Raw genomic sequence first — 11,461 nt, 5'->3', positions numbered from 1 at the left:
TCCACAAAGAATAAATAACCCAAGACCTGAACAGCCCTCCTACTGCAGGCCTGTAGTATCTCATTACTGAAAGGCCTTGGGTGAGAGCTGAAGGTATGGCTGTCTCAGCTAGCTCACTACATAGCCTAAGAATTTCTAACCATTAAACTTCCCTGCTTCTGATGTGATTTAGGGGTTCAGGGGTGCTGGGACCCCAAAAGAATTTGACCCAAGCCTTCTTTCAGCCAAAGACAAGGTTTATCAGAACATCCATCATATTGGGCAGACTCTTAAGGAACTCTGAATATTAGTAAACCATTGGATTATTGACTAGATTATAAGAATCTAAGCAGTGGCTAAATTATAAAAATCCCAGCAGTGGTTAGATTATAAGAATCAAAGCATTTTAATGGAAACAAGATGGACCTTACATGCAGAAAGACTATGGGAGGGATCTAGGAGTGGCCAAGTAGTCTATGGGGTGGCCAAGGGAGAATAGAGCCTAGATAGGATTAAGGGTGGGAAGTGGCCTGGGGCCATAGGGAGGTATGGAATTATAGCCTCAGGAGAACGCCAGAGATTTGGCCCTGTGGGAAAGTCCAGGGTTTTTCCTTTTTGGGGTCTAGATCCCATCCTCATCACTTCTAATGGAGTTTCTTCTTCCTTGAGTTCTAGATCTAGTCTTCATTTTCCCTTCTCACTCACACAGACTGGTTTCTTGCTTCTAGCTCCCAATGTTTTTGTCCATTTTTTTTCTTCTTCCATTTTCTCTTCTCTCTGTTTAAAGCTGACTCCATCATCAAGTGTTTTGAGCTTAGTTGCTGAAAGGAATACTGGCCTCATGTTTCCCTGAGGCTTTTTTTTTTTGCCAATTGGTGTTAAGTGACTTGCCCAGGGTCACACAGTTAGTAAGTGTCTGAGGGCCAGATTTGAATTCAGATCCTCCTGACTCCAGGCCCAGTGCTCTATCCACCTTGCCACCTAGCTGCCCCTCCCTGAGGCTTTTTACAAGCTTTTGTTTATAGCAATGGCATCTCTCTTTCAGTAACTGCCTAGGTGGTTGTGGCCAAACCCTATCAATTTCTGAGCTGCAGATCTTCCTGGCCCTGCTCTCCATGGCTGACCCTTATCTGGGACTAGAAAAGAACCCAGGAGACAGTTTCTACTATCTCTTTCTCTTAATATGGTAGAGCTGGGGGGAGAATCATTCAGTCCAACTGACTCATTTTACAGATGATGCCATCTGTAAAAAAAGAAAAATGGATGGCCCAAATCCATCCACTGAGGCTTAGTGGCAGATGGGGAATGAGTGCAACTAAGGTCATCAAGTCCTCAAAATGGTTGATTAGAGTAGCCCCTCTCCTGATTGATACTGGTTGCCTATCAGTCTACAAGTACTTATTCACTGTTAAATATGTGCCAGGCACTGTGCTGAGGATACAAACAAAATCAGAGAATTGTGGAACTAGTGGGAAACTTAGAGACCCTCCAACCCAGAGGAGCTCACCCTGGTTTATGTCCTAGAGCCCTTTGAATCTATGAAATGACCACATCTCAGAATAATATAGCTATTATTATAATTTAAACTATTGACACTTAAAAATTGCACTAAGACTTTTGGTACACCTTGTAGTTTTATGGGCATAACATAACATGCAGAGGATGATAAAGGAAGCCAATTATATTGAAATACAGATATCAAAAACAAATTTTCTGAAGTTCACAGATACAAAGTTTAAAATCCTTATTCTGGTCTCATAAATTGCTAGAATTTATTAGGGCTTTTTGGACCAGACTAGTGATTTCTCTGGTATACAGACCTTTTTAATGCAGAACAGGGCTGCGTAGGCAGTGGTGTGAGACTGAGTCACTCACCAATTCACAACCATTTATTAAGCACTTGCTATGTTCCAGGCTCTGTGCTAAATGCTAGAAATACAAATGCAAGGGGAAAAGACAGTACCTGTCCTCAAGGAACTTCCATTCTAATGAGTAAGACAATACATAAAAGGGGAACTGAAATGGGAGGTAGGAGAAGAAGATGATGGAGAAGTCAGGAGTGCAGCATGGTGGAAAATGAAGAGATGGCTTTCCTGGGCTCTCTTCTTAAATGGAGAGTCTAGAAGGAGCTGTCCAATCAGAGAGGGCGCCCAGGAGCAGAGGGTACTTGTGAGATATGAGTTTCAGGGCTAAAGTGATCCCACAATGCATATACTGATGAAGGCACTCTGCAGGTAGGTCATTCAACTGTATATCATAGCCTGGACCATGGATAGACATTTTTGAATTGCTTGACTTTTCCTACTTGACTGCTTAGTCCAAACTCTTGAGAATGATCTTGTACTGAGATAATTTAGGATGCTCTGTAGTGTTACAGGGTTCAAAACAGGAGCATCAGGAGGGCCTTACCATCTCTAGGGAAGACCTTCTCACATTGAACTCTGTGCTGGATCTCCTCTGTGACAGTAGTGAATGATTTGGAACATGTGTCTGCCTATTTTATGCCTCACTTGAGATTAATGATCAGAGAGTTGTCAGATAAGGTTATCTCCATTGCTGTATATTTCAAGGAATCTTGTATGATTTTGACATGTGCATGAGAGGCAGTGTGACCTAACAGAGAGAAGCGAGGAAGACTTGGGGTCCCATCATTGACATACAGTGACTGTGTGACCATAGGCAACTCACTTAAACTCTCACTGCTATTAGCAATTCTCTAAATCCATTGGCTGCAAAGAAGTTGTCAGGCTGAGTTTCATCATCTAAGTATTCCCTATACCAATGAAATCACAAGTCCAGTCCCTATTCCTATGCATCGGAAACATGTTGTTGGATGAGAGTCATATTCTACTATGTAACTGCAATGCTCAAGTTTGTCCCTGAAAAAGAAATGGGATGTCCTGACCTCCCTTATTTACAGAGGTGGGGGACTGCAGGTATAGAACAGTGCATATTTTATCAGATTTGAATGATGCATCAATTAGCTTTGCTGAAATAACTTTTCCCCCTCCTCTTTCTCTTTTTCCTCTTTATGAGGAATGTCTCTCTGGGTAGTAGAGTGATATATTAAGAAACTGATATACAGATAAAAGATAGCAATAAAATTATTTTTAGATGAGGCTTTATTTTATAAAATTCATTGTTTGCAAGGAGGATTAATCCTGTATTCTCTATACTATTTATGCAAGCCTGCCTGGTCCTTCCTAATTTCTCATCGAGGATGCCCTAGACACCCGTCTAGATTATTCTCATAGAAATTTCATATAAATAGGAAAGCAGACATGAGAGGAGGGAGTTAGTGATGTTGCCTCAGCCACCTTTTATTTGTAACAATAAGGGTAATGTTTTTGTAATAAGAAAAATCTGAGATTTCTTCCATTCCTTGACTATCTTCCCCTCCTCCAGATAGCTTCAAAAGCAACACCTTGGTGCCCTCAAAATAATGTCCCTGCTATGTATATGTGGTTTAGTTGAGCTGTTTTTGTCCTTCTTATTTTCTTCAGCACTGTTTCCCCTGCCTTTAGAAGTACTGTTATGTTAGAATCCAAATATGGTCATTCTGCTGTCCTACATGGGGATAAAAACCTTTTTAAAAAAAAGTATTTTGTTTTTAATGTTTGTTAAAGACATGGGAAGGCAGTGACAACTCACCCAGTTAAAACTCCTCATTCTCCTCCAATGCCTTTCTCTCCCTACTCCCTTCCCCTTTTCTTTTTCCTTCTAATATGATGACATCTTGCTTCTGAATCTACCAGAAGCATCACTTTCCACCCAACTCTTTGATTTAATTACTGCTTGTCGTCTTCCTGACACCAGTGTAATAATGCTGACCCAACTACTAGGGTTTGCATAGGTCCTGGTATGGCTCAGCACTATTCCATGGAGCCAGATAATCTTGGGGCTAGTCTTTTCCCCTCTCTGGGCCTCAGTTACTCACAAATGCAAAAATAGGAGGTTGGACAAGTATAGAAGTTCCTACTCTTTTTTTGTTTCATTGACTCCTTGGGAAGTCTCATGAAACCTATGAAGCCTTTCCCAGAAAAATTATTTTAAATGCACAAAATAAAATACATAGGATTACAAAGGAAACTAATCCTGTTGAATAGTTATCAAAATAATTTTTAAAATAAGTTCACATTGGAGCAGCTGGGTGGTGCAGTGGATAAAGCAAGGAAGACTTGAGTTCAAATTCAGCCTCAGACACTTACTAGTTATGTGACATGGACAAGTCACTTAACCCTGATTGCCTCAAAAAAAAAAAAGAAGAAGAAGTTCACAGGCCCCCAGGTTAAGAACTCTTGGAATGAAGAATTGTTAACTTCTCTTCCAAGTTTCTGATTATAGGCTGAGTTGGAACCCAAACACAATTAGGTGTTTCTCTAGAAGAGGATGATTGAGGAAAAGGCCTGGGGAATGAGTGACTTGAGTTTAAACTGGACTGGTCATCACTGCATCCCCCAATCTTTAATAAACAGCAATAACAGAATATCTTCTTTAAGATTTGACTTTTTAGAAAGTAATGTTTTAAGCATCTATTGTGTCCAGAAAGCACTATGAATTTAGATAAGATTTGTTTCCTGTCATCCTGTAGCTTGCAGTCTAGTCAAGATATAAGATATCAACTGAGATATCTATAATGCAAAATTTTTTATAAATACAATGGAGAGAAAGAAAGGTAATGCTGTGTGTGAGATCCCAGAGGAAAAGGGGTTAAGATAAGGCAAGAACTCAACCTCTAGAGTGTGTAGCTTAATTTTTGTATTTTTCCAAAGAGATTATGAGAGAAGATGAGGCCAGCCATGCCTTGTGATCACACCTACAAAGTCTGCTTAGAGTAATATCATGGTCCAGTGATCCAAAGAGTGTATCTTCAGGATGGATGGAAAGGTCTATGGGTCCTTAGGTGTATTAGCAGGTCAGATGGCAATGCCTGGGATCTGGAAGGTGAAATAGCAGGACCAATGTTCTAAGGCCCTTTTACACTCCTGACATGCATCCTCAAACCTTCCCCTCTGTCATAAAGCTGATCCATAGTTCATAGATTTAGAACTGAAAAGGCCATCTAGTCTAACTCCCTCCTTTTACAGAAGATAGGAAAATGACTTTCACAAGGTCATATGGGTGGCAAGCAAGGTTTGAACTTGGGTCTGGCTGTTCCTTGGCACTCTTCCCCACTGAATCAGTCAAAGTGGCAGCAGCCACCACAACAGATGCAAAGGGATTCCTGCCCTCAGGGAGCTTACAGTCTTGCTGGGAAGGCAAGCTTTGCTTGAATAAGACAATAACAATAGAATAACTGCAGACAACAGCCCCTGAGAGTAAAGGCTTTGGGGCTTCCAAGACAGGAGAAATCAATGTCTGTAAGAGGGGATTATCAAGGAAGACTTCCCAGAGGAGATGGGAATTGGGCTGACTCTTCAAAGAGTGATTAAGACCTGGACAGCTGGAGGGGAAGGGAATCTCAAATCAGGGAAATCTGACCCTTCCATCTCCTTTCATAACAGCTTGTAGGGATCTGCTTTCTGGAGGTCCCTTTAATCTTCAACATCATGTGGCTCTAACACCCTCTCCACCAGCCCATGGTCTATATTCCAAGGTCCCTTCCAATTCTGCCATCCCATGTTCTAAATGTTCCTTCAAGTTTCAACATCCAGTGTTCTAAAGGCCTTTCATGCTTCTGCCTTTTTGCCCCTTCCTGCCCTAACATTCAACTCAGGCACTGTGTTCTATGTTCTAAGCTTCCTTCCAGTTCTGACATTCTGTTGTCTTATATTCTAAGACTGCCTCCAGTTTAGCATCGGGTATGATAAAGGATTTTCCACCTCTTACATTGGATGTCTCAGAGCTCCCTTCCTGTTCTTTCACTCCATGTTCCAAGCCCCCTTTGTCAGTTCAAACATTTCCTGTTCTGTGATCTAAGGTTCCTCCCAGTTCTGTTGTTCTGTGTTTTAAAAGGGCTTGTAGCTCAGGCTTTCTGGGTTCTAAGGTTCATCCCAATTCTGATATTCTGGTTCTGGGTTCTAAGGTTCCTTCCATTTGATGCTCTCTACTCTAAGACCCCTCCCAGCTCTGCCATTCTGTGTCCTAAGGTTTTTCACTAGCTATGAGATTCCCTTTTCTGTGGTCCCTCCCAGCTGTGACATTGTTTGTTCCAAGGTGCCTCTCCCCTCTGCATCCCAAGATTCTCTGACCCCTTGTCACACTGTGACTCCTTCAAGCACCCCAGAATTCTTCCCCAGGGTAGGGGCTCATTTGGGGAGCACAGCTAGCCAGCAGTGGCCTGCTGCCAGGATGCCACCAGCCAGTTGTTTCCTAAATCCTGCCTCTTGCTCTCCACTGGTACTGTAATTCTGGGGCGGGGCTTCGCTGACTTTTCTGCGGAGCTGGAGCCAATGACGTGCCGTGGAGAGGAGAGAATGGGATGACGAGCGGAGGCCGGCTGCTGGGGCTGGGAGCTCGCAGTCTGTGCGCAGAGCCTTGGAGACGGAGCCAGAGGAAGGAAGGCAAGGGCGCCTGGTGCTCAGGAAGCTGCAGCCCCAGCCCGCCGCAGGCACCATTGGGCGGCGGGTGTCCGGGTAAGAGCGCCGTGGCTGGACACCGCAGCTGGGAGTGGGCCGGGTGGGAGCCGCAGGCGGCCAGGCGGGGCTGGTGCAGGGCTAGGCAGCTGCTGCGGCTACAGTTGCGTCTGTCGCAGTCGCAAAAAAAGCGGGCCGCCTGCAGTCTGGGCACAGGCCAGGGCCGCTGTCAGGCGCTTGGACGCATGGAGCCTCAATCCGTCCCCGCCAGGTGCTCCTGGCAGCAGATTTGTCTGCACCTGCCCTAGAGGATGCTGGAGGGGGAGGAGGGGAATAGAGCAGAGGAGGCCACGGGCGCAGGATTAGGGATCTGCCACCGATTGCTTAACCCCCTCCCCCCACGCAGCATTTCCCCCCCCCCCGGCCTTTAATAACCTGTTGCTCGAGGCTGAAGGGCTGACGTTTCCTCTGCCATCTCTAATCTGAGTCACTGGGGAGGGGCGGCGGGGGTGGGGGTGTCTCAATAGGGCTCCCAGAAGGGAGTGGGGAGGAGGCGAATAGCCTCCGACATCACAAATCCCTGCAGCCTTTAGGGAAAAAACGAGCCTGGCAGCTGATGCTTGCGAACCCATGCTCGGCCTACATCTGCCCGCAGCAGAGGAGAGCTAGAACGAGTAGCTAAAGATTATTGGAGCCATCCCCCTACCTCCTCCTTCCACCCCCCACCCCGCCCCCGCCCCTTTCAGGCCTTGCCCTAGCTGAGCGATGGCAGCCCGGGCGAGCAGGAGCCTATAACCAGGCGGCCCCTGCTGTTAACAGCATCGAGCAAATACTCCACGGTATTTGCTGCTATGTCGCATCGTGCGTTCTCAGTCTCGCCAGCCAGGAGGGCCCTGGGCAAAATTTGGAAGGTGCAAAACCCTCTGTCCCTAGAGGCAGAGAACCTGGGCTGGGATCCTGCCTCTGCCCTTGACCACCTGTGAGACATTAAGTAAGATTCCTCATCTGTAAAATGAGAGGATTGGACAAGATGGCCTGAAGTCCTTCAGGTCGACGTCTCTGCACCTGTGTGACCTTGAGCAGGTGACTCCACTACTCTGGGCCTCCCTTTCCTAATCTGTAAAAGGGAGGAACTAGATGGCCCTCCCAGGTCTATGATTCAGCAAGGCATCCTCTCGCCATCTCACTTTCCTCATCCATTGAAATGAGGACTTCTCACTAGACAGCCTCTGAGGAACACATTCTGTTGCTCCCAAGTCCTCAAGGTCTTCATCCCCCACACCACCCCCAGGCTCTGGCTTTCGAGTTTCAGGCAGCACACTGCATCAAATCCCAGTGTCCCTGAAGTCACACTTGGTAAGCATAGCCTTGCACAGCCCAGCCCAGCCTTGCCTGGCAAGCAGATGGCAAGGAGAAGCAACTGGATAACCTTGGGCAAGTTATTTTATCTTAAGCTTCCCTGACCTGAAAAAAAAAAAAAGGATAAGGCTAGGCTAGTTGGCCTCTATGGTCCCTCCTAGCTCTCAGGCTATGACTCGGCAGTAATGGAAAGAGCTCTGAGCTTGGGGACAGTCTTGGGTTTCAATCCTGGTCTCCATTCAGCTATGCAACCCTGACCAAGCCTTCTCACCAATATGTGGCTTCCATTTGGAAAATGGAGATCTCAGTATCCGCACTATTTCTTCACAGGTTTGTTACAGGGATCCCTTTCCTCTCCCTAAATTCCAATTTTACAACTTACACATGTACACACATACACACACACACACACACACACACACACCACACACACACACACTTCATCCTAGACCTTGGATTTTTTTTTAAATTTTATGAAGATGTCCTGATCTAATCATCTCCCTCCAGTGGACTGAGATTATTCAACTGTAACCTTGTCTTTTTTTAGAAAATGCTTGTACGCCCTGGAGAAGGGCCAAACATAGTGGCAGTCACTTATGGGGCATTACCAGTGGGCATCCTTGCCTCACCTCCAAAAGATCAGAAGGTGGGGTAGGGACTTCGTGATTTCATGAATGAATTTCAAAGTTACCTTGAAACTGGAATCCAGAAACTGCTTCAGTAAGGAAAAAGCTAGAACCTTTGTTTTCTAAAGTGGGAGGAGGGATGCTGGGCTGGGATTTGTTCCAATACAAAGACGTAATGGAGGTTCTCGAAGGTTCAGGGTATGAAGGATAGAGCAGAATGGTAAGGAAGGATGCTGCTGTCACCGTATCAGAATGGAGAAGTGTTAACAATAACACCCAAGCCTAGGTACCATGGCACAATAGGAATTTTGCTGGATTTCAAGTTGTAATCTGACTCTTAGATACTTAGTACCTGTGTGACCTTCAGCAAGTCACATAACTACTCTGTGCCTCAGTTTTCCCATCTGTAAAATAAAGGGATTGAACTCAATGGTCCCTAAAGTCCCTTCTAGTTCTGAATCTTATGATTTTATGGTTATTTGCATGACCTCAGGGAAGCCACTTCTTTCTGAACATCTGTTTTCTCATCTATAGAATGAGGAGCTTGGGTGCCATAATCTCTAAGGTCTTGCTAGTTCTAAATCCTGTGATTTTCTAAACCTCAGTCCAAGGATCACGTACTTCATTCTTCAAACAGATGCCAACATAGAAGGAAGTGGCCTTCGAAATGAACTGGTGATGTTCAAAGGGAAGCCATTTGAACCTGAATTGGCTGGGGGTGGGGGAAGAGAAGGTGCAGAGAAAGGGGAGGGCTAGAAGAGACTCATCATCTCTTTGCAAAAGGGACTCATACTGCAGCTACAGCAGAGCTAGTGAAACCTTGCAAAGGCCTAGCTGGGTACCCACTAGAGGGAGAGCCCAGAAAATCCTACAGATAGAGTGAGATTTAGACTCTGCACTTTGACAAGCTTTTTGATCAGGAGGCTCTGAGGCATTCACATTTCTCCTCCCCGCCCCCCTTGTAAGAGGGGGGCTCTGTTCTCTTCAGTCTTTTTGTAAATCAGGTTAACCCTAGAATTTTCCCCATAGAACTTTATACCTGGCAGCATCTCTATAAACAATAATCCCCTGGTGCTCCCCAAGAATTGGTGGCATCCTTTGATTCATGCCTATTTAAGAGAATTGGGTTTTATGTTAGCCTGGGATACCTATACCTCCAGGGCTGAAATCTATAGTTCACAGGATAATTAAGATTTTAGACCTGGGAGGGAGTTTAGAGATTATCTAGTTTAAGTATCTGATTTTAAAATGAGGAGTCTGAGCCTCAGAGAGTTTAAGTGATTTGCCCCACACTGCACAGAGCTGGGATTCAAACCCAATATTTCAGCTCCCAGGTCAATGTTTTTTTTGCCTTTTTACCACTCTTATGTGAATAGTCATGTGAAAAGAAGATGGGAGGGGTAGGGGAGGAAAAGCCATTCTGTTTGGTGTAGAGGTCAAGATACGAATGTAAGAACTCACAAGATGGTCCTGGATGCCCTTCATCTCCAAACCATAGCCTAGAATAGGGGGCAAAAGCCCTGGAATGGAAATTAGAGGACCTGAGTTCAAATCTCCACTCTGACACTTACTACGGACCTTGGCAAGGTATTTCCCCTCTCTGAGCCTCAGTTTCCTCATCCTTAAATTGAAGGCATTGGACTAGCCTCTGTGGTCCCTTCCAGCTGTAAATCTATGCTCCTATGAAGTCATTCAACTCTCTTATGCCTCACTTTCCTTATCTTTCAAATAAGAGAGTTGTGCCAGATAACCTCTAAGGTTATCTCAAAATAGATAATCCAGCTCAAAATCTATGACCCAGTTTGCTGTCAAATAAATATAAGGTATGTGGAAATTCAGGTACAGTTTCATTTATTGGTAGGCACTAATGCTTTTAGTAAACACATAATCTCTGGGCTCTAAAAAAACCAAGATGGCAGCCGTTCTCGTATAGTTTATCTTCTCTCTTAGGGGTCTCCATTTTAGGGTTTCCTCTTACTGTTTTTTCCTTTCCTCTTACTCTGACAGGGCAAATTGTGAGTATATTAAGGTACAGCTATATCTATGGCACATAAAACATTTTGTATAAAATAAAACACTTTAAAAACATATAAAACACTTAGGTATACAAGCGAGTCTGAGCTCAATACCTTTATAAATTCAGAATCTGCATTGTGTCAAGGATCTTTAAAGGGGGAATGTGAAGTGTTAATGCATTGTTTAAACATCCATCTATTCTAATCCCCTCATTTTTCAAATGGTAAATAAGCCTCAGCCAGGTTATAATTGAAACAACAATCATATGGCAAGCCTTTATTATATGTCAGGGACTATTTTAAGCTCTGGCAATTAAAAAAAAATCAAAAACAGTCCTTGCCCTCATGGAGCTTACAGTCTAGCAGAGGAGACAATATGTGCAGAAATAGGCACATACCAGATACATGCAGATTAGATGGAGAATGATTTCAGGGGAGAAGCTATGGCAGCTGAGGCACTGGGAAAGGTGTCTTTCAGGAGCTCATTCTTGAAGGGAGCCAAGGATTCTGAAAGGTGGAAATGGGGAGGGAGGGCATGTCAGACATGGGCACAGCCAGTGCAAAGGCTTGACCAATGAAATATAGGGAGTTATTAGCAATATGGGATTTGAACTCACACCTTCTAATTCCCAAACTAATGCTTTCCACATTGCAATCCTCTTACTAGCTCGCTTTACTCTGATTTACCCTGTTATACTAAGTCCTTGTTTATCCCTTAGCAATGAAACTGACCATTATGAATGGTATCTCAGTGGGATGGATGGATGGATGGATGGATGAATAGAAGGATGAAGTTTCCTCTCTTCCAATGCTCATAGCTGCTCCAGGTATGGGTTGGCCTAGATATTCTTTGAAATCTCTTCATACTCTGAGGTTGTCTGACTCTCTGTGGACCTACAGGAATGAAAAACTGAGGCTGTAGCTTCAGTTAGAGAAGGGTACTACAGAAGGGCATATAAAATATGTC

At 44.4% G+C, this 11,461-nt stretch overlaps 1 long non-coding RNA gene across 1 annotated transcript in view; it reads left to right on the top strand.

Annotated features, from left to right (window-relative positions):
• Nucleotides 1–6,370: 6,370 nt before the first annotated feature.
• LOC144454566 (uncharacterized) overlaps nucleotides 6,371–11,461 on the top strand; it is a 36,822-nt gene continuing 31,731 nt past the window's right edge. The window contains exon 1 of the long non-coding RNA XR_013483081.1: nucleotides 6,371–6,554. This is a non-coding gene — a long non-coding RNA (uncharacterized LOC144454566). The remainder of the gene's footprint in view (nucleotides 6,555–11,461) is intronic.

Source organism: Phascolarctos cinereus, unplaced genomic scaffold (assembly GCF_003287225.1).
Source record: "Phascolarctos cinereus isolate Bilbo 61053 unplaced genomic scaffold, phaCin_HiC Scaffold_1;HRSCAF=81, whole genome shotgun sequence".
NCBI classification, from domain to species: Eukaryota; Metazoa; Chordata; class Mammalia; order Diprotodontia; family Phascolarctidae; genus Phascolarctos; species Phascolarctos cinereus.
The sequence above is the reverse complement of the archived record's forward strand: the minus strand, read 5'-3'. Positions and strand labels throughout refer to the sequence as shown.